At 33.3% G+C, this 24,383-nt stretch overlaps 1 pseudogene; it reads left to right on the top strand.

Moving 5' to 3' along the window:
• The window catches only part of LOC124368015, a 256,137-nt pseudogene that overhangs the window by 77,795 nt on the left and 153,959 nt on the right, over positions 1-24,383 (top strand).

Here is a 24,383-nt window from a genome sequence, read left to right as displayed (position 1 = left end):
AAAACCTCACACATCGATGTCGTGGCATAATCGGTCCAGTACGATGACGATCTCAAAGGTTTTATTATTTAGAATACATTTCCAGAACAGAACTTTCAGTTGTGAGCAATAAGTAAGAGAAAAGTGTTTCTTTTGATTGGGATTGAATTACAGCAAAAACTTCATGCACATCGATGGCAACTGTGGAATTTGTTTCCTGAGAAATCTTTTTGGTGATGTAGGCCGATAGATGTGTCCTATTTCTTGTGTATACTCCGTACTTTATCAAATTTGAAATATTTGTTCTGCTCAAATTACAGCAGAACACAGTCGAGTTGAGGGTGGGTTCTGAATAAAATTCATGTCTCCGAGTATATGGTCATCACATGAGTGACACGATGTTTTACTAATTACTATTTTGTAAAAAAGTGTTTAAAACTGTTTAAAGTAAAATAGTCTTACTTTGTAAGTAAACTTTGCATTGCTCACTAGAAAGCCTTTCACTTTAAACGAGCAACCTTGTATTAGAGAACGAAGATAGTATTGCACCGTTCGGTATATGACTATGTGCATGTGCTTAATATATTAAAAGGAGGGACATTGCGGCTTACATTATCACCAAGGAATCTCAGTAGAAACAAGCATTTAGCCATACTAGAAACAATTTTGGTCAATGTGACACTGCCACTTAAGATTACTTTGTAGAATAATGCCTAAAAACTTTAAGAAATTGATGTTTACTTGGAAATGACTGATACCAGTAGATAAGTCTTGTATTTTGACAGAGTTAAATTTAAGCTTATTTAAAATACACCAATCATCAATTAGATATGACCTAAATACAATCGTGGACTTAATCGTGACTAAGTTTTAGAAGCAAAGACCAAGATCGTCAGAAAATAAAATCCATTTAGAATTTAAGTCGTTTAAACTGACTGGCAGATCATTTATATATAATATGAACAAAGTAGGTCTCAAGAGGGAACCTTGGGGAACACCATACTATGTATATGGGGAACAGATTTATTTATAGTGAGGAAATTATTAAGATAAACGGAAAAATCCCTATTGCTTAAATTACACTTTAATAAATGAACAGCTGTATCATCAAAATTATAAAAAAAGTAACTTATCCACTAATATGCTCTGATCTACGGTGTCAAAACAAAAGACCTGAATAAAACACTTTTCCTATTCACAAGTCCTAAGGAGGTCAGACAACAAGGAAATTACTGATTTAATAGTACTAAGGTTAGGGCTAAAACTATATTGGTTAGCTGTAACTAATCCATAGGTTTCAAGGTACAATAAAAGTTGATAGTGTATTAGACGTTCCAGGACCTTTGACAAAATTGGCACAATAGACGTAGGGCGGTAGTTTGAATATTTGGTCTTATCATCTTTTTTATGAACAGATGTCACCTTGCTAAGAAGCTTATCTGGAAATATTCCACACTTGATGGATTCGTTAAAGATGTAAGTAAGAACTTCACAGGCGTGTAGAGAACTGTACAGGTGCAGATAATAACTTTAGCATTGCTACGTTAGTACCATAAATTTCAAGACTAGTAATATTATTATCGTGAAAAGAGGAAAATCATAAATAAATAAAATTTAAACAAATTTTCTGACAAAGAAGGTTCACCTTGTATCAACACTCATAGTTGGAGTGTTCCACGAGAATTGAGGAGTGTGAGGAAGTCGATTGAGTAATTTATGTCTAGCAGTCTTGTGTCTATATGGGAATTACACCAGAATATTCTATTAAATAAAATGCATCTAAGAGACGAACGGAAGTCACGCTGATTCAAAGTTGGACATGCATCTGTTCCAATAAAAGTAAAACATGTCACGAAAACAAAAATAACTGAAATGGAAATAATAAAATGTGAAAAACAAATTGTGTGATTTTTAACGGGGAATAATAATCAAAAACAAATGAAATAAATTTGGATAAAAATGGTCGCTATGTAAACAAAAGGTAGAATTCCTCCAAAGCTATACGATTCCAGTTGGGCCAAGATCCCGTCATTTCAAGAATCAATGTAGATAGTTCAAATTCGTTGCCTAGCAACAATATTATAAGAACATTGAACATATTAATTTAAATAACAGTTTGAAGGGAAGGGGTTCTATCCAGAGACGGACAGGGAAAGGAAGGAACACTGTCAGAGCAGTGAGAACTTCTTGAGCTTTTTCCAGAGGTGGAGTCCAGAGGACATCAGACTTCCAGAAATCGTTTAAACGCCATACTAAGCACGTGTGATCCGTACACCCTAATAGCACAAGCGGAGTGACAAAGTTTTACCATAGAAACCAATGTAAGATTTTCCCATTGATTAGAGTTGTATTAAACTTCCAGCATTAACATGGATTATCGAATATGTTTCCATAGAAACCAAAAAAAGTTTTTAACGTAAAAATTACTATCATTATGGAAATTTCCTAATAATATTTGGATTGTCACGGAGCAGGGTCCGTAGGACATAATTAAAAACAAATATTAATGGTTTAATCGTGAAATTTTAATACATTTAAAGTAAACCTCTTTCTCTGATTCGCTCAATAGAACACAAAATTCTGATATTTATAAAAAAGAATTGTATTTGGGTACTTGTTCATTAAACAAATAACGAATGTTTATATAGGTTGTTATAGTGTTTCGTTCCAAGAGCAACGAAGGTAAACTAGATTATAATCAAAAAGATTATTCCCGCCACGATAAAACTTACTAGTCGTAGTTGATGCCATAAATCATGCTGTACAGCCTGAACTTTATTCATGTTACATTTCTCAATTTTATAACTACTAATGTGAATAAAAAAAATGAGAAACAATAATGTAAAATAAACTGTATACTAATACAACCGTGCATAGCCTCCTTCAAATCCTAGAAAGATCCTAGGGGCTGCAAACTTGGTTATATAGGTTTCTCTTGGTCTAAGAAAAAACCATATTGATTTTGAGGTTGATGATTAAAAAAACAATTCTGTCTGTCTTCCTGTCTATTCAATGACTCTTGATGGAAAGGTCTTAGAGACTCGAACCTTAGTACATATAATTCTCTTGGTTGAACGAAGAACTTTATTTGTGTTTGGTGTCAAAAGGTCAAAGCCAGGTTGTCTGTCTGATAGACTTTCTATTCGCATTTACGATAGTTCCTGACAGAGGGACCCTAGGAATTTGAAACTTGTGTATAAGTTACTATTGGCCCTAGGAATAAGTGGATTAGATCTGGCGTCAACAGGGGAAAGGGCCTGTGCGGTAAGTTTTCATAGACAGTTGAGAATTGAAATTTGGTACGCTAAAAATCTAAATAAGTTGAATTAAATTTATCCAAGAAAAACGCTATTTTTCGGGTATTTTAGGGCCCATTGTATGTACCTCTGTGTTTCGTTACGTTTTGTTGGTTCCTTCGATACCTCCGTCGTATAGATTTATAAACATGAGTATTTGATTTTTCTGCAAAGGAGATGATTTTCCTATGGTCTTTTTCCATCATTATTGCTTTGTGGTGACTGGTTTCTGTGAAATTTTAGTTTTGTGTTGTTGTTTTTTTTTACTGATTTAATTTCATGAGTCCAATAAAAACTCATAAAGCTTTTGCAATACAACATTTACGCATTATTACTACACTTGTTAAACGATGCTTTAATAAGATTGATATTTTTAAGTGATGCTGTTGAGGCGAAAATGAAATTATGAACGAATTGTTGTGGAATGTATGTGCCCTGCGGTACAACAGTCGGATATGTCGCATGGTCGTGTGACGCTGCGGCTAAGCGGTAATCCACAATGCTGGTCGAGGGACTTTGTTCTGGTCGTTGTTGGGTAGAGGGGGGGGGGTTCGGGGGACACTTCCCCTACTTCAGCTCACAGCCAACTGGTAAATATGTCACTACAACTTGTAAGTGCAAACAATTTTAGTTTCAACTGATATACAGAGTATTCAGTAAGTGTTCAAATGCCTTGGGATTTTGTTCTACTCGTAAAAATGAGCAAAAAATAAATATGAAGGTAAAAAATAGTTTCTGCCTGTATATATATATATATTTTTTTTTTGAACCAGGTAAGATAAAGTTATACAACTTCAGATTTGCATTAACTTCTTGTAGACCTTTTTAAAAATAAAATATTAACAAATTCCTTTCATCCGTTTCAAAAGGACGTCTGTTTAAAGTTAAATTACAAAACAAATCAAGTATAGTTATAAAAAATGCATATGATACCAACTACTTAGTAATTTTTTACCAATTTTAACAGTACACATTGGCGTTGCTAGTCACAAAAATATGGTTCTAGAGATATATTTGTCTATAAAAAACTCATACGGAGAGATAGACGGAAAACTAAAGGTTTTAGGACATACCTTCATATATACTTTTTTGCTCATTTTTATGTGTAGAAAAAAATCTCAAGGTATTGGAACACTTTTACTGAACACTCTGTACACACATCATTGATATACACACACAGACTAGCACACTGCACTTAAATTATTTGTGTCATTCTAATCGTTGCACTGATAGTCATCTCACAAAGCTCGTTTCAACAAGCTTTGTCAATGTAGAATAATGGATATGGCTATTGTACTATCGACTTGGGTAGTACGTAAAACCAGCTAAAAGATTATTTATATTTTGGAATAATATTTGAAGTAATGAGACTTCATTTTTTATAATTTTAAATCTCTCCTCAATTTTATGAGAACAAGGTAGTATGCATATATTTACTGTATTGAAATATTCAAACTATCTATCATGGTGCAAATAAAAAATTTTCAACCTGTGAGAAACTATGCTCACAGTAGTCATGTTTAAACATGAAAGAAGAAAATTAGTACCGTAGTAAAAGTAAAGTAGGCAACCTTACGGAATGTAATGGTCGAATATTATTAAGCTTTTAGTCAGAAAGAAGGGGTTTTACATTCCAAAATAAAACATCAAACACGTAAAGAGAAAAGATAAATATATTCGGACAGAGATATTGGCTAATATAAAGTGACGATTCCTTCCACAAAGGTAACTCTACTGGTCCTGGCTGATTTGATAAAACAATCCTGGTTGGCCGGAGTTTATCCAACAAGTCAGATTAATCAATTTCTGTTTCAAATGTGTTTAGTTTCGCTAAGCTTAACTCTTGTAAATAGCTTTGCAAATCACTTGGAATTTTTCGGAAACTTTTATGCCTACTTTTATATGAAGTGATACTCAGTTTAATTAAATTATTAAACCATTAATATTAAGCGTGACAAACACTTTTGAAACTCGTTATTTTAATTAAAAAGTAGTATATTTAATTATGAATCTACTATTTAGTAGTCCATGGATATCTGTCAGTTTTTATGAATCCCAGTTGTTGATGTAACAATCAATTCAGATCTCCGAATTAATACTTATGCCACGTAGTTGTATTCAATTCCTTAAAACCTGACGTTTACAAATAAAAACTCTGAGAGCTTTTTCGTGAATCTTTCTACTTTTCCTTTCATACGTTGAGAACAGGCATCAAATATGTAGTGTATACTAGTAGGCATATACTCAGGGGTAGTCAATAAACACCTACGACAATTTTTTCTAAAACGTAAAGAATGTGAACACCTTTAATCCTGCTAACCCTTAAATAATTTTTATCAGCATGTCATAATAAACGTAGAAGAGTTTTAAAATAAAGATTTTTAATGCCGTAAATTTTAAATATATTTACGTTAATAACGATTATTGACAGGTTCCACTATGAAAGCTGCAGTTTACAGTATAATTTTGAATCGTGAAACACTGTAGTTGCTTCTCCTGGCAGATTTTACTCTTATTAGATCACGTACCATGCTCTTCATTACCAATATTAATTACAGTTTTACTTCCTGTTTTATTAGCAATACGCTCTTTTAAGAGGTACGAAAGAAAGTAAAGTTTCAAGCCACTGGGAGTAAAGTGCGGTGGTAAATATTATTCTATGACGTATTTTAAACTGAATTTTATTTATCATCTTAATAATTTTTCAAAATAAATTGGTTACTAATTAGAACAAAATGGTTAGCAGTTTTAAAATATAAATTCAAATAAAATGTTTCAGGATTTTTCAGTCCTGAAAATATCCAAGACCCCGTCGTGTCAACATGTACACAAGCCAAATTCGTTTCCTAGCAACAATATTATGTGGGCATTAAACCTATTCATATAAATAACAGTTTGAAGGTTTTTTAGCCCTGAAAAGGGCTGTTTGGCGTGTCACGGTAAGAGAGGGATTCACCTGACACACCTCCAATGTCTCCAGTACCGAGGCATTGGGGTTAGAATAGGGAAACTCAGGGAAAGGGAGGAAAACTTTCAAAGCAGTGAGAGCCTCTTGAGTTTGTTCCAGAGGTGGAGTCCCGAGGACAACAGACTTCCAGAAATCGCTTAAACGGCACATAATGCGCTTGTGATACGTACAGCCTAATACCAGAAGCGGAGCATTAAAGTGTTACCATAGAAATCAATGTTAGATGGTTGTCTCGTTGAGCTGTTAAATTTGAAAGCATTTATTTTCCCTGGTTCATGAATTGTTAGGAATGCGTTTTCATAGTTACGCAGAACGATCAAATAGTCTAGAATCGATAACTTTGTTTTTTTGTTTTATTGTTTTTACTTCGGATAAGAAACTGAGAAACTCATAGCACTTAGTCTTGAAAGGATCTTTCTGCTTGCTTTAGAGTGACAGGATATTCAGGATCAGTAAGGATTAAAGGTAGGGGAAGCTTGGAAGAAGAGAAGCCTAGCTTCTCCAGTCAAAGTTGGCAAATGACAACATTCCCTCATGGCCAAGTTTAAGCTAGGAACACTATCCACTCCTCCCCAGTAGACTAGACTGTGTGCTGTGTTTCATTGTATGGGGTACAAAACGACAGTTAAGATCTTAGTCGTTTTCAAAATAATACTCACTTTCAATTCAAACTATCGCAAAAATGCATTAATTATAACATATTTAAATAACTGTATTGTTTTTATCTGTTATATAATTATTTTTATAATTTTACAAGCCACGAAAATTAGTAAAATATGTGTGTATTCTCAAATCAAATCAATTTATACTTAACTCCGAATATTCAATAATGTGTTGTTGAAAATAAAAATCCACATCGAAAAACAGTCGGATATGTAGGATGGACGGGTGACACTGCGGTTAGGTAATCCACAATCCTGGTCGAGGGGTTTAGTTCTGGTTGAGGGGTAAGAAGGGGGGTGAGCGTGAGATACCTCCTCCACTCGACCCCCCAAAACCTTACAAACCGATAAATGTATCGTTGACACTATAAGCAGAGAAATCTTTAGTTTGACATTAAAACTAAACTATTCGTAGATTTTATTTCTTTCAGGAAACGAAATTGTTTTGTTTAATTTGATTAATTTTTGTTGATAACTTGTTTTAGATTAATGAGTACTGCCAAACATTTGCAAAACACGTACAATCGTGGTTTTTAAGCAAATTATTATAAAAAACTTCAATATTCAGTTAAGCAATGGAAATAAACTGTTGATGGAAATAACCATTTCCGGTTCATCCCTAGATTATACCATTGCAATGGAATTCAACAATCATTACAATTGCTGTAGTTTTGCCTGTGAATAAATCAACTAAACTACCATGATCTTGGATACGTTTACCCAATTATTGTAAATTCAAGTCATCTTAGAACAGGTTAGTTCTAAATATACACTTATATATATATATATATATATATATATATATATATATATATTTTTGTGATTAAATTATATATATATATATATAATTTAATCACAAAAATTGCTTGCTCCGCTGGGACTCGAACCCGGAGCCCTCACTTTTTACGATTCAATTATTTTGTATTTGGCCGTTTCTTTAACATATGTGTTTAAATAACCAAACTAACATATGATCAGAAGACCAAATGCCTGTCATATGACTTTTATACATATATATTTCTATATTTCGGCTTAAGCCGTCTTCAGGAAATTACGAAAATATAAATAGGGCTATAAGAATAAAATAAACATAAAACATCAACACAGAAAATGAAAATTAAGAACCATTTTAAAGCCTATTAAATGGCAAAGTTTTTAATATCACTTGACACATTCTTGTGTACAGGGTGTGGTAAAAAGATGGGGTTCAATGATATTTTATGAAACTTAGCAACTTTGCCATTTGAATCGAATTTTCTTCTCTTACCATTTGAACCGATAACTTTTTGAAATTAAAAATTTAACGGAGAATCTAAAAATTATGTAGTTTGCTCACATATGTCTATACGTTGCTGAGAAATATCAGATTTACTTACAAAAACACGGTTTTTTTTTAGAAAAACTGAAAATAATTAATTTCAGACCTAACTTTTGGAGTTAGACTTTTTTATAACCGCCATTGTATCACATTTACATTGCAGTATAATCCAAAAATATTAGTCACACCAAGAGCCACTCACCCTGTATATAGGTCACATTGTGATTTACTTATAACGAAAGCCTTACTTACACACTACTATAAAATTTAAGCAATAAAGGCTTTTTACAAGATATAAAATGGTTTCAGCTACTATCCCAACAAATGAATAAAACGTGAAAAATACCTATTAACATAAGCTGCGGAAAATTACTGCTTGTATCCGCCTAAGCGGATTAACATTAACAATCTAAATTTAGTTAATGTTCAATAACAAAGTTTTATTGTATTCGCAAGCTGTACATTTAGTTAAAACACTCTTAACTGGGTTTATGTTATATTTTTACTGTAGTAAATGTATACGTACTGAAGCATAACAATAATCAACAATATGAACATTTACCCATAAAGGTATGATGTTTAATAGAAAATGTTTGGATTTAATTTTGCTTAAAGTTCATTGCTCAATATTGTATCAGTCTTATATTTGTATCATTCTTGAACACTTTTATATGAACCACCAATTTAATGTTAATAATATGCGGTCATATACAGTATTAGCCATAATAAACAGTACTGAAACTGAATCAGCTGCAGTTGCATTCTCGATCAGCTGATTCAAATGTTGATTGTTGCCACGGCTTCGTGTTAATTTACTTCTTTCTTATTTGAGGTTATGTTTTGCTAACTTGGTTCTAACAAAGGTAGAGAAAGTTTTTATCGTAGAGCATTATTTTCACTCATACGAAATTGGACGTGCATGTGGGCCAAGTTTGTCATACACTGCATTACGTTTTTAGGAATATTTCCACTGAAACCCGTCTTAGTAATGCTGTGATTCTAAGTGTTATTGAAAATTTCAAAGAAGAGGTAGTTTTTTGACACAGCAAAAGGGCTTTTCAGGTCGCCCAACTACTGTCTGTACAAATGAAAACCACGGAAGAGTGTTATAGTAAGTGATACAGTCACCTAAAAGAAGCCTAATGACTAAAACGATATAGGGCCATTCTTGATTGGTTTGCGAGAGATCTCAAGAGATTTTGTCGTGCACGAAACCTGCCGTTAAATTCACAGTGTTCCAGCAAGATGGCGCAACAAGTCACACTGCATTAACAACACTGCTGGAGGAATCCAACAAACCTTTGGCAACCGTCTCATCTCCCTTAGAACAAACTTTCCTTACCCAGCCCACTGCCCCGATCTTATTACCGACGCGTAAGTCTGGGGAATGTTGAAAGAAAACATTTTCCAGGAGGACCCACCATCTACCATCGTTTAACTCAAAGACAAAATAACTATGTGTATTAGGAGAATGGAACAACCCCTATTCATAAAAATGATGCAGCACCTACAATAACGGTACGAATGTTGCCTAAAACTAAACGGAGGTCATATTGAACATGTTAATACCAGAGTTTAATAGATTTTGCTTACTTTCTTGCTCCCTTCAGACTTGTATTTAATGGGAAAATCTATATGTAATGTTACTGTGTTTACCATAATAAAATATCACCATTTCAGTACTGTTTATTTTGGCTAATACTGTACTTTCTAGGAGAACTAATTTACTTTGAGATTATCACAATATTTGAAAGAGAGTTCTAACTAAAGTTGCGATTTTTAATCTCATAACCTTTCTAACGTCTGTTGACTAGTTCCACTACTGAAGATGTTTATTGACCTCTATAACTAATACTTTTTTATCGGTAATCAGTACTCTTCATTTCCGAGTTAAATGATTTTCACCGTTATTAACTCACCTGTCTACTTATTTCACTACTAAACTAAAACTTTTAACTTGGTTTATCACTACGTCCATAAAGGCGAGAATACAAATTAGTAATAGGGTTAAATCCCTCAGCGCAAGGCTATTGTGATAATAAATTAGTGAATTTTTTATCGATATTTCCTTGATAAACTGTTTTTGGATATAATTAAAACTATTCAGCCGTCAAAAATGTTTTAAAGAATAGAAACAATACTAATAACACAGTTTTCCATTTATTTTTTAATACAAACATCTCTTAAATACGAAGTATTACTATTGCTATTTCTAGGATATCCTCGATGGTTGTTTAGTGCAGACTCCCACATACAAAAAACTATCAACAAATTGTGCGACCTGACCCGAACTAAAGTCCATGTATAAGAAATTTGAAAGACGAGAAGACGTGATAACTCGCATTTTTAAGAATTCCGTATTTTTTCGGACGAATCAGTGAGTGGTTTGCACACCTCAAAAGTGCAATAAAACCAACATAACCAGGCACTTAGGTCCCTAGATGAAAATTATAAATACTAAAAGGTAACTAATGTCCCGTTGTAAGTTACTATTTTGTGGATTATTATTCTGTAATCTATGTGTCATATAATTATTCAGCACTTTTAAAAATTAACAATAATTATTATATGGTCACCGTAAAAATCACACATTTTCTCAATATGCACATACTTTGGAAAATTATTTCTGCTCATAAGTTCACAATTCATAGCCTAAGAGTATCAAGAGTTTTGACATTTCAGATTTTTTGGAAGTAATAAAAATGCAACCTTTTAGATATAACGATTTTACATGTGGATGTTTAGTATATTTAAATGATACTGTACGCAACTGTGAATAATGTGTTGTGGAAAACGTAAAACTCTGCGGTACAACAGTCGGATATGTCGCATGGTCGTGTGACGCTGCGGGTAAGCGGTAATCCACAATGCTGGTCGAGGGGCTTTGTTCTGGTTGTTATGGGTGGGAGGGGGTGAGGAGTCATCGGAAGAAACTTCCCGTACCTTATTAATCGATAGAATTACATTTTTTATTCTCATAACTGTATCTTATATCTTTTGGCTTATTTCACAGTTGAAGATGTTTATAAAGATAAAAATGTTTTTCTTAAGTTTTTTTATTGGTTAATCAGCATACTTCCTTTTGAAGTCAGATATCTTCCCCCGTTATTAACTCACCTGGCTATGTACCTAGACATCAAATTTTTTAAGTTAGTTCGATATTTACAACACTACGCCCATGAGGGCAGAAGTAAAATTTAATAATAAGGTTCAAATTTCTCAGCACAAGTGTATTATGGTAATAAATTAGTGGTTTTTCTATAAGGTGTCTTATAAATACTTTATGAATGTACGAGTATATAAATAATCTATCATAAATGTCTCCTCTAACCCATTCGGGAATAGTGAAAAAACTAATTTTCAGCCCTCAAAAACACTTTGAAGGAATTAAAATCCTAAAGACCTATTTTGACATATATATGTTTTTTTTCAAAACAATTATGTTTCAAATTATTATTTTTCTAAGAAACCGGTATGATGTTTGTATAGAGTACTTAATTGTGCAGGACCACCACAAGGTAGTGTTATTTACAAGTTTAGCAGTGTCTGGAACAATGTTTTTCGAATAAGAATCCATTCTTTGGTCATCAAGCACAAAATTTAAATATGACAGAGGGACATCATATCAAACACGTAGCCAGTATTTGTTGTTTTATTAATTAAATATAAATGCTAATATTTATTACTAGCTGTAACCCACAGCGCGCAATTCCCAGCCGTGTAAATACAAGCGTAACAACGTAGGCACTCCAATTTTCATAGGAACAAAACCTGAATAGTTTGATGGGCAATGAAAAATAATCCCACCTCCGAATTTACCTAGAACGTTTGGATGTTTACTTGAATATCCAATATCTTTAGTACACTTTAAACTTTTAGCGTATCGGATCCTGAAGTGGGGAGCTAGGCTGTTTATATCGAACTGATATGCGAGACTTCCATTACATTAGGTTTAGCAGAGTATCTTCTAAGTTGCTACTGAGTTATTAAAGGCATGGAAGAGCAAAATCCTGAAGTCAGAATTCGTAACTTATTCGTAATGAGGAACTATGATACATTAGTATGATGATCCATATTAATTTTAAACTTGAAATGTATATCTTTAATATAATTCAAGGCTGAAATGAAATTAATTCAAAGCAACTCTACACAGCCCTGTTTGTGTTTGATCTAGTGTCCAGAGCCAATATGCACTGTATTAGCACAACAGGTATTTCTTAAAATCAGTTGAGGATATTTATAAGAAAATAAAATTCGATGACGGAATTGATGCCACGCTAGGTTTCGTGGAGGTCGACTTAGGAAGGTATCGAAAGTTTTTCTAGCTAGATTCACTTTAACCGAAATAAACTCATAAATAATAGTTATTTTACAGATAGATGAAGAGGTTGAGATTTGCCCCTCTAAATGGTCATCTGATGTTTTAGCAATCAATAACGTGTTGATTAAAAATTTATCAATTTAAGAAAAATGTAATCTGAGGAAAAAGGTATCAATTTACATTTATAACCCTTACGATACCCCCCATTTCTATCTCCCCCAAAACTAGAGTTACTGATAATCGATTTGTTGCTCAAGGGAAATTTCTTTATCGATTTTTAAAACAAGCATGTTGCGACAATGTTCCTCGACTACTTCCCGAAGCACAAACATTAGCAAGATAATACTTCGGTTTAGGTTACACAAATCGAATCTAATGTTTTTGCTTTCCCTTTCCCAGTAATATTGAATTTATCTGGGCCACAGCTAGTACAAATATACGAGAAGTACAAATTTGTATCTGATCCGTATCGCATTCCCTCACTGTATCCTTAAAGTATATTGTCTACGTATTGTCTTTGTAATAGTCACAAATTTTCGCTTATTATCTTGGGCTGATACCTGAACTAAAATTCTTTCAGCCAAGGTAAACGTGGCTGTTTACCATACTAATACCGCATACGGTCAAACAAATTTTAAGTTGTGTTGTAACTCTTACAATACTCATGAAGCATTAAATAGATTTAATTCGTCACAGGTTCAATTACTTACATGATATTTTTGATATTGTTTTTTGTATTACTTGCATTGTTATTTAAATTTATTATCTGTTAAACATTGCAAACATAAAATTACAGTAAAAAGTTCCAACATAAATATTATTTATGTTATAATTTTAACTTTAATTATAAACAGATCCATTCATTTACCAGCAAGTGGGCATAATTCACAGATTTCTCAGGCTTGTATGTTATCCAGAGTATAAAGTTTTGTCCCACAAAATTATATCAAACACGGTTAATAAATATTCCGGTGGGAAAAGGAAAAATGCTCTCGTTCACAAACCCAAACTATCAAATGTATTGGGTTAGGTAGTCAAATATCGAATCTCACACTGATATAAAGATGTTTAGGTATATATTCATAATGATATAATCGTATCTTAAAACTAGCTCAGGTATAGAATTAGGTACATGTATAATATAATTCAGTAAGTAATATATTTCAGAAATATTCAGTAACATAATTCAGTAATATAATTTAAGCCAAATATCGAATCTCATATTGGTCTAGAGCTATGTAGGTATACATACATGATGACATAGTCGTATCTCCAAACTATCACATGTATTGGTATAGATAGTCAAATATCAAATCTCATATTGATTCAAAGTTGTTTAGTTATACATTCATAATTATATAGTCGTATGTATCTCCAGACTATCACAAGAGATATATAGTATATATATATATATATATATATATATATATATATATATATATATATATATATATATATATATATATTTATATAGTCAAAGATCAAAACACAAATTGATAAAAAAATGTGTCGTGTCTTCGAAACAATGTGTTTGAAAGAGGAAACTGACCCCTAGAATAAAGGCATTGGCATCAGTAGGGGTTGTAACGCTAGTAGCAGAAAACATTTGGCTTTCAATCAAAAGTAGGGGAAACATTCCGCCATGAAACATCAAACACAAGATTTCAATACGAGAACGTATTCGGACAGGGATATTGGCTAATATAACTTGACGATTCCTTCCACAAAGGTAACTTTACTGGTCCTGGCTGATTTGATAAAACAATCCTGACTCGTTGGAGTTTACCCAACAAGTAAGTCTAATCAGTTTCTGTTTAAGAGGAATTCTCTTCTATGCTTATTAACGGCCTTTGTATAGCAACTCAAAGAGTTTTCTAAACAAAACTTAGCTATGCTAGGAAGGGTGGCATTTGGCACGTGAATCTGTCTAAGACTTACATCGTTTCGACATCAGACGCAAGTTCCAATAATCTAGAGTACAAGATACAGTAATATAGTGTATTCTAGATGAAGTGGCAGTCTTATCATGTGCACAATTGAAAAATAAAAATTCTAAAATTTGTACAGTCTATCCACATAGTTACCGACACCGGTGCTGATGTAACGTGTTGCTGCTAAACGTTTAGTTGTAATGCACGGACCAAAACCAATGCTACAGTCTGTACAGTATATCCACATAGTTACCGACACCGGTGCTGATGTAACGTGTTGCTGCTAAACGTTTAGTTGTAATGCACGGACCAAAACCAATGCTACAGTCTGTACAGTATATCCACATAGTTACCGACACCGGTGCTGATGTAACGTGTTGCTGCTAAACGTTTAGTTGTAATGCACGGACCAAAACCAATGCTACAGTCCCGTACAGTATATCCACATAGTTACCGACACCGGTGCTGATGTAACGTGTTGCTGCTAAACGTTTAGTTGTAATGCACGGACCAAAACCAATGCTACAGTCCGTACAGTATATCCACATAGTTACCGACACCGGTGCTGATGTAACGTGCTGTTGCTAAACGTTTAGTTGCAATGCACAGACCAAAACCAATGCCACAGTCTGTCCAGTATATCCACATAGTTACCGACACCGGTGCTGATGTACCGCGCTGGTACCAATGCTGATATATCGCACTGCAGCACATATGTTGTGTTATTGTCACACACACTGCTGTACCTTATTTAAATAATTATGTAATTGAAACATGTTTATACCAAATTTCAAATATTAAGCTCTATAGCAGATCCTGGTTTTCAATCTTGAGGAGGGTAGGAAACTAGCAGTTATCTATCGCCTATTTCAGGCACTAAAGCAAAATATACTTACAAATTAATTATTAAGAAAGACGTTAAATAGAACGTATTTTGTATGTTTTAGTTTCCAGATAAATATATGAATTGTCAATCATTTATCGCACTTGAAAAAGTTTATTTGAACTGTCAGGTTGAAGAGATCATGACCTCAACTTTATAAATGTTGGTCAAACTTTTGAATACCCCAATAAAATATCCATTGGTACATTACGTATTTCACTTTTATTAATATATGTTTCAAATCTTGATAAACAATTTAGTTAAACATTCCTGCTTGTCGACAAGCATATTTTATTTATTCCAAAATAAATGTTCTTTACAAAGTTATTGTGTTCTTAGACAAAAATTTGAGTATATTTCCGAGTACGTTTCTATATTTATATTCTACCTACCACTTTTTATTACTGTATATATTTATTTATTTATGTATTATATATACTTTTTGTTTTGTAGGGGTTTTATACACCATGGAACGTCATATTACAGTTGATATTCATTACATCACTGTTATATCCCATATAGAGTACAAGAAACAAAATACATGCAATGATTTGTTGCTAAAATATTGCGTCGAACATCCACAATGATATCTGGCAGAGATTGAGCGCTGAGCGGTGAAGGTGGTTAGGGAGAATGGCAACACTTGTTTTGTGTTGCTGCAGCAAGAGTTCGGCACGACGATACTTCAGTATACACTGGAGAGGCGTCAGCCATCAGCTCTGCTGATACTCGTACTTTGAAATATTAGTTTCGTATGAGAATTGAAGTCTGTAAACTCAGCATCTTCATTTTTACTGTCTGCCCTGAGTGAAAGATAGGAAGATTTTAAAACCAGTACACAGTACATCCACGTTCATCCTTTACAACATCCACCTACTTTCTTGGCTTGGAAATATAGCGTTCCTAAATTAGAATAAAATTCAAATAATTAGTTTAAGAAAATATTATACTAACTTTATCAAAGTTCTTTACTGTCCAATTAAACTTATAATAAACTATGTTAGATACAAAATATTAGGCGCTTCTCATAAGTATATCGTTTTGAAAAAATAAGTATTTTTCAAATATTTTAATTTATACATAAAAGGATATATAAAAAATTAGTTATAAACGTATGTGCAACCAATATTAAAACATTTTCATACATATGATCGTTTTACTCAAATCTTCCTCACAAAATTACATTTATACAGCATTTTTGTGTAAAATATTTTTACACCTTTTTGTCTTTAAAAACGAGTTGTTATATTTTTACAACACAATTGATTTACTAATGATTATATTCATAAAATATCTCCAAAAATCCCCATAGATTGTAACACCAAGTGTCTTGTAACAGGCTTCCCTGAGATTCCGTTCAAACGTCCATAGCTCGTCCATTTTATTTTTGAAATGTCTTACGGACATACTGATGGACACAAAGGAAATTAATACAACCCCCCCCCCGCAGAAAAAAATGTTCAGCCTAATGAGTGATAGGCTTTAATGAAGCTCAGCCAAATCCCATGGTTGGACACAAACCATCGTAGAACACAGTTTCGTCTGGGTATAAATACATTTCTATACAAGAATTTATCTCTACGGATGAAATACTTCTCGAGACATCTACCATATGAAACATTCACATTCACATTTCTTTATCGTAGAGTTAAGTTTCATAGCAGTATTTACATACAAAAGGCTACAATCCAAGACAAAAAACTATGAATGTTGTGATTACTTTGCCATACTTTAAAATCTCACTCACATTTCTTTACTATGTGAATAAATAAATCACATTTATTTATTCTGTGATTTTCCACTTGCCATCATTGTTACCCATAAGAACAAAGTTCAACTGTTCGTTAACGCTCAGCCAATCCACGGAATGGCATGCACCACAGTTGAACTCAGTGTTGCTTATACAGAAATGAGGGTTCGTGTAAAATTAGATGTCTGTGTATCAGTTCGTTTTCGAGATATCGTTTGGACAGACAGAAATAAAATTTGTCCAGACTCTCGAGTGAAAGGCTTCGCTAACGCTCTGCCCTGCCAATAATTGTAAAACGTACGAATATTATATCACCGGTTAATTGGTAAAGGAACCAAGATCTCTGATTAATTAAGGTCCCTGTGATTAAATCTTAGGTAATCAGTTAGTTATAATTTTAAAATACACCTCGTATAACCGAGTTAGCCAAGGTGATCCATAAAATTAGCCAGATTATATTACAATGTGCAATGTGCCGTAAAAGAGCCTTACAGATTACAGATTAGAAATTTTCCACAAGCAGATTTATGACACCTTTTTGCATTACAGAGACTTAATTTGAATACATCACCTCTTTATTCATACCAGTTTATGGTAGTAAAAAGAAATATATTCTTTCTCAAATCAAAATCACAGGTTTCTGTTTGAAAATTACTTAACCTTCGAAATAGTCTTATTCATTCAATCTATCTATATCTCGTATTTATAAATAAATGGATAGTACTTTACGGTCTTATGAATTTCAAATTCCATTATATTTTGTTTAATCGTTTGTATTTGATTAATATTCTCTAAATTTTAATATGTCAGAGTCTAAATGTTAGAGGGACAAATTTTGATAATTAGTTTGCAATATGTTTTACACTGTATTTAGAATTGTTAAGGGACTAAATGTAATGAATGCAATGGTCTTGCAAATCAAACAGTACATTCTGAAGTGAAAACGGTTGAATTTTAGGGGAAAAATCTATTTAAAATAAAAACTCTCCTTGTGATACACAATGTTACCACTATCATGAATTAATTGTTAGTTAGTTTGTATAAAAGTCATATGGAGAATGACATGAACTATTTTTTTATTTATTATACCTAAAATTCTCAGGGCCTTTAAATTGAAACCCTTCGCTTGTCGCAGAACTCTTTTCTTAAACACCTTTATTAAATGACGTATTTTTACTTCTACTTTATGGCTGTGTTGAAAGTCCTCTGAGGCGTTTTGTTACCCTTGAGACAAAATATACCATTTAATGATCATTGAGGATTTACTGAACATTAAGTTCTAAAAGTCAATTCGCTAAAGAATCCCTTAGTTATAAGAGGATTGTTTAAAATTACAATGCGAATATATTTCAGCCCCAAAGTGAAGATTCATTTCCGATCGAAAGATGATACAGTGAGGGAGTAATATTTAAATGTTTGACAACCCAACAGAAACGTATATTGTGTGTTAAGATTAGTTAACGAAACGACAAAAATAATCGTAAATGAGGTATAGCGCACCCGAATTTGTGCCGTTACATTAGGTTTATTACTTTTTACAACATTTCTGCACCAGACACCCGACGTTTTACCACGTTTTCCTAAAATAACGTTTACTATTTATTTTGAATATAATGTGAAGAAAGATCCCTACCTAGTTTATGTAATATAAACGTGCTTCTTTAACTTTTTGGGAGGTGTAAATACAATTATGTTTTTGTTTGTATTTTCTTATGCGTATACTATGACAGATGCACACTTATAACAAATAGCATCGTTTTCCCCAATTTTAAAAATTCAATTTTAAAAATACGCATAATTGTGTAATTTTGTATAAGTCTAAAATATTTTTTAAATTATTAATTAAGGATAAAATATTTACTGTTGTACAAAATGTAGATAACGATTGTAAGAGCGGATATAAACAACAACGTGAATTATAAATAAACCTGATTGATGCATAATTATTATAGCGAATGTACGCTTAAAACGTCAAACAAATCTTCTTAAAAATATAGGGCTGGACATAAATCATACGACAGCACAACAAGATTTGTATTATGTGTTAATCCATAATTTACTGATTAACGTAATTGATTATTAATTATTTATACTTAACTAGCAGTTACCCGCGGCTTCGCACGCAATTTTCTGTTGAAAAACTGGACAATATATCTATGTATTCTTTTTTATGACATTAATCAGTCTAGAGATAATCGATAGTCACTCAGAGCTATTCCAATCTCCTGATCCAATTTAGATTTAAGTTTAGAGAACAGAGGTTTGGGATCCTGAAGTCGTTAAGTGAAACAGATTTTATAAGATTAGTATTTCCCTCCCACATTCGATGATAATTTATTGAAGTTCTTCGATAGCTTCAGTAACAATAAGAGTTAGCCTTTTTATCCCAATGACGAAAGTGTATCGTTCAACTACAATTCGTACAACTTAAATTCACCCCCGGAGTTTTGGCATAATAAGTCGCCCGCCATTATCTTTTTATTTTTATTAGCAATGTAAACAGATGTTTTCAGACAGTTTGTCGAATTATAGCTGTCAACAGCATCTGTTTAGTGCCAGTTTATTAATTTGAATTATGAAACGTTATTACGTTTCGTTCTTATCATAACATTCGAATCTAAACAAACTAATTTTTCAATTTGAATTCGACTTTATTTGGTGAAATGAATGTGTTATGGGTGGTAAAAAGCACTCTAAATGTTAATTCAGACCAAAAGCTATACCTGTTCCAAATTTCAGCACAATCCGTATAGCAGTTTCAGCGTGATTCGAGGACAAACCTCCAAACATCCAAACATTCAAACTTTCGCATTTATAATATTCGCTTTGATAACATTAAAAATTTGATTATAACACATTATACCAAAATGTTTTATAAAACTTTTGCTTTACAGTTCACTCTCTACAAAGCATTACCTATACTCTGTAACAATGTAAACATACATCTACATAATATGCTTACACCCCCCCCCCACACACACACACACACACACAAAACACTCTGACGTAACATGGCCAAATCTGCTTGTGTAAACTATGCATGTGGTCCACAACTTACATCAGTTAAGTAAACTAAGTATGTGGTGAAACTAAGCAGAGCCTGTCACGATGTCATTTTGTTCCTGAAGGTTTGTATATCATAGGCTTTTTTATTTATTTTCTTATAGTAACGACACCTCTCGTTTCACCTGACGCCAAAATCTGTATAGTACAGTCTAAGCTTGGATAAGTTCAATAGTTTTTTTAAAATTGTGGTAAATGACTTGTTCAAATATACACGCTTCTATAGTTATTATACAGTATAGTGTTACATTTAAGTATGTCAGCTGCAAAGTATGTAAAACGATACTTGAAACGAATTTTAACGTTTTTAACACAAAATGGAACCTAGTATGAATATAAGGAAATGGAATAGCATAATTATTAACGTTTTAAACACCTTTCCTGTTAGGAACGATAAAATTTTGTAGCTTATGGAATAATAATTTTAGAAAAGCATTCTTCTAATATAAAGATTTCACTACCTAAATAAAAGGTTGACGTTTGGCGTCAGTGTTATCACAAATATTTATTTTAATAAATGCCACTTATGTAATTTCATCTTTATTTCTAAATGGCCTATGAATTTAATCATCAATTATTGAACATCTATTTAAATTAAATGCAAAGCTATATTAATGATAACCTCACATTTTTCTGATCCGTTCAACACTTTGCTGTGTGAAAGCTATGATATTTAACCCCTGTCTAGTCCAGGAAATGATAGTAACTATAGAAAGACTATTTGGCTAAAAATTTTACTTTTAGTTTCTTTATCTCATTTAATGAGTAAAATATAACATTAATTAAAGTATCTGACGATTTATTTTTAGCTATAAATTTCGTATTTTTTATCCTTGTGATGCCATTTTATTACGACCCACATCAAAACAGCGCAACTGATGATCATTTATTATTATTTGGGCAAAATTGATCTTCCGATTCTCGAACAAGTAAATTATGTACTTGTACTATACGACTTGTCTCTCGGCTCCTGCAACTATAAGTACCGAGGACCCGAACAGAACTTTGAGCTCTTTGACCTTTTTGACCTCAAATCCAATCCTTTCCTGCACATAAAAAATAACATGTACTAAGTTACGCTTGTACAAGCTTTCTACCAAGATTTTCGCACAAAAGGATATACAGACATCAACAAGAATTTAAAAAGTGTCTTTAATACCTTCTGCACTTAACGATCTGATTTGGTTCTAAGAGCCTTCCTCATGCCCTACTGCATCATTTTGGTGTTCGGCGGTCTCCCCCTCTTCTACATTCTATTTATTACTTTGATTTGATTATAGGAGCCTTTATCATCCCCTACTGCATCACGTTGGTGTTCGGAAATCACCCCCCCCCTTTTTATCGATTTATAGCTCTGGTTTGTTTCTAGGAGCCTTCCTCATCCCCTACTGCATCATGTTGGTGTTCAGAAATCACCCCCCCCCTTTTCTATCGATTTATAGCTCTGATTTGTTTCTAGGAGCCTTCCTCATCCCCTACTGCATCATGTTGGTGTTCGGAAATCACCCCCCCCTTTTTATCGATTTATAGCTCTGATTTGTTTCTAGGAGCCTTCCTCATCCCCTACTGCATCATGTTGGTGTTCGGCGGTCTCCCCCTCTTCTACATCGATTTATAGCTCTGATTTGTTTCTAGGAGCCTTCCTCATCCCCTACTGCATCATGTTGGTGTTCGGAAATCACCCCCTTTTTAACGATTTATAGCTCTGATTTGTTTCTAGGAGCCTTCCTCATCCCCTACTGCATCATGTTGGTCTTCGGCGGTCTCCCCCTCTTCTACATGGAGTTGGCTCTGGGGCAGTTCCATCGCTGCGGTTGTCTCACTATCTGGAAGCGCATCTGTCCCGCCCTCAAAGGTCCGTAAGTATTATTGTTCAACTCTTCCAGTAACTGCATGACCCTTCACCTCTAACGTATTTAGTCTTTTAATTATTACACGTTATCAAAACTAATAAGCTACAAGAGTGGTGTTTTATTTATAAAGTAGTATGGGTATCAAAACTAACGATTTTTGTAAAACACTTTGTAGAGAATTCATGCGGAATAACGTTTTGCGTTCCGAGATACAACAATTTTCCAAACACTGTTGCGCTTAAAAGCTGTTTTATTTCATGGAATGTTTAACTGTTAAACTCTATTTAGGGCATTTTACCAGCCTCTTTACCAACACAATAAACCATTATTAACTGATGATTCGGTACTGAAATGATGTATTAGATTATTATACTAATTACGGGATAATATTAATTAGCAAATTTCACATAATAGATTTGTAGCCAAGTATTGTCATGCTAAATCAATTGGTAATGTGCCTAATTCGCCGTCAATTAATATTAGCTATTAATATCAATTAATGTTTAGCTCACTGAAACTGAGGTAGTATGCATATGGTGATGGAATTTAAAATACCCTAACTATATTGTAAAATGCAAAAAGAAATAATAAAAATGCCCCAAATGGGTTTACTTTCAGCATGAAATCTGGCGCAAAATGGGTTTATGCATCTCCGATTAAACAGTTTATTTACTAACATTCGCCATCGTTCAGTGAAACAAGAAATCAGTAACACTACGTTTCGAGATCTGCGATCTGATCTCTTCTTCAGGTAAAGAACTAACCTAATACATAATTACAAACTAGGTTAAAATAAACAAATCTTACCAAAGCGTTGTGGCACGCTAATAAAAACTATACAAAACATAATCATTAAGAAGTTCATCTCGCATGAACCAATAATAACGAAAGGGCCCATTCCTGTCCCCCTTCCTTTTTACTTCCGCCATCTTGTTTTAGTCTGCCGTGACGATTACCATTGGCTAGTCCCTCTGGTCAGTCGTAGGTGGTTAGTAGACGAATGAAGACGTATTGTGACCTGTATTCCGTAGTTCAGTTTTAATGATTAGTGTTTTGTATAGTTTTTTTATTAAGTGCATGTTTATAGAGTTAGTGAAGTTGACAAACAACATGTAGGTTGTGATTCCTGACTTAGGCGTGCCACAACGCTTTGGTAAGATTTGTTCATATTAACCTAGTTTGTAATTATGTATTAGGTTAGTTCTTTACCTAAAGAAGAGATCAGATTGCAGATCTCGAAACGTAGTGTTACTGATTTCTTGTTTCACTGAACGATGGCAAATGTCTGGAAAAATCCTGTTTTCCTTCATAATCCTTCCATCGTCAAAAATAACCTTCAAACAAAGTACTAACATTCCTTATTCTCTGCTTTAATTGTGTATTGACCACGTATGGTTTGAAAGAATATCAGGATTTCGGACTTTCATCATCGTTATGTGTTACTAAAGATACAACACTACGTTTCGAGGATTGAAATTCATCCTCCTCTTCAGGTGTCACAAATAATAGTACATTAAAAAAGTTAAGTGTTCCAACTTCGTTAGTGCGTGTGTGACGTATTGTTAGCGTCTCGACTTCTGTACAGGCTTGGGTTCATTATCTCCAGTCTAGGCTGCATGGTGATGGTGTACTAATCAGTTATAACTTAGTCGTTCGAGTAGCACCCCATTGCTGTACTTTTTGGTTTTAAACTTTTTTTATGTACAGGCTTTTTTGAAACCTGAAGAAGTGGATGGATGTAATTCTTCGAAACGTAGTGTTAAATGTTTACAACATATAAAGGATGGTAAATGTTCGAAATGCTACTATCCATTAATTCTTGATGTATTATATATTGGTTGTATGTATAGCCTTAATAACCGTTGTATATAATATATGTAAAAAATGAATGGATATTAAAATCCACGACTGTTTTACTGAATAGTGTGTGTTGAAATAACAGAGAGGAAAATAACCTTATTAATATGAGGAGGTCGTACTAAAATGTTTGATTGAATTTACTTGTTATGTCTTAGACACTCGTTGAAAGTTTATTGTATACAATCATTTACTCATATAAATGAGCTTTTAATTGGTATTATTTATAAATTATGGGTCGGATTGTGTTTGCCCATACTGCCGATGTGTAGGATATTTTTATTGTTTAATTTTGTATACTCAACGTGTGAACTTCAACTAAAAAAGGCCATACTACAAGTTGACAGCACTGGTCAGACAGATACAAAATTATTACAGCCTAAAGCTGAGTGCAACACTATTAATGCCTACAGCGCTCATGCGGCGTTTTGCAAAACTAAATGCAATCGCTGCTACAAAGAGTGCACTTTCCTCAGGCTGTTGAGCTGCATTTAAAAAGAAA

The sequence above is a fragment of the Homalodisca vitripennis genome, chromosome 8 (genome assembly GCF_021130785.1).
Source record: "Homalodisca vitripennis isolate AUS2020 chromosome 8, UT_GWSS_2.1, whole genome shotgun sequence".
NCBI lineage: Eukaryota > Metazoa > Arthropoda > Insecta > Hemiptera > Cicadellidae > Homalodisca > Homalodisca vitripennis.
The sequence above is the reverse complement of the archived record's forward strand: the minus strand, read 5'-3'. Positions and strand labels throughout refer to the sequence as shown.